The sequence below is a fragment of the Aplysia californica genome, unplaced genomic scaffold (genome assembly GCF_000002075.1).
Source record: "Aplysia californica isolate F4 #8 unplaced genomic scaffold, AplCal3.0 scaffold00907, whole genome shotgun sequence".
Lineage (NCBI taxonomy): Eukaryota > Metazoa > Mollusca > Gastropoda > Aplysiida > Aplysiidae > Aplysia > Aplysia californica.
The window spans coordinates 244,453-245,375 of record NW_004798177.1 but is presented as its reverse complement, the minus strand read 5'-3'; positions in this window follow the sequence as shown (position 1 = coordinate 245,375).

Genomic DNA, 923 nt, shown 5'->3' with positions numbered 1-923 from the left:
CACCCCTCCACTGCTCTCCCCCACTACCCCTCCACTGCTCCCCCCTCCCCCTCATTGGCCATTTATCCTGAAAATGATTATTACTTTTGATTTTACAGCGCGTTTAGTACAATTTTCCAGCTTACTTGTAATCCTCTTTCAACAAAGAGGGGTCCACAGCTGTTGCTTCGGTCAGCCGTTTTAGAAGCTCAAGGTTATTTCTATCTGCGTTTTATCTCGTGTGCTTTTGTTGCTGCTGTTGTTGTTGTTGTTGATGATGATGATTTATTTTCGTTTCTTGCGGACTCCACGAAGAAATCTTCGAGCGAGAGCGAGGCTCTTTTTCGGCTCCATTGTCAATATGCTTAGCGACACCTCCACTCGTCCAAATAACTCCATTCGAATTGCCATTGTTCCTGGACATTCACATATATGTTTGACATCCTCCTTTTTATGGCAGCTACTTAGGCAACAAGGGCTCAGCTCTTCATTTACAAAGTTCTTATAGGATCTTGAACTCCAATGAGGGTCCGACCGCAGTCTCGCTAGCTCAACCTGGTCCCAGTGACATGTGATAGATTTTTGTTCCCGCTCTGAAGCTCTGATGATGATGATGATGATGATGATGACGATGATGATGATGATGATGATGATGATGATGATGATGATGATGATGATGATGATGATGATGATGATGATGATGATGATGATGTAAATACTTTTTTTCAATAACAGCATAACATTCTTTGGAAGAACTAGTCTCTGTAATCTACCCACGTTCTCTCCCTCCCCTCTCTGAGCCCCCTCCCCCCCCAACTCTCTCTCTCTGTCTCTCTCTTTCTCTCTCTCCCTCTCCCCAGTCTCTCCCCGCTCTCTCTTTCTTTCTCTCTCTCTTTCTTTCTCTATTCCTCTCTCTCTCTCTCTCTCTCTCACTCATTATTTCT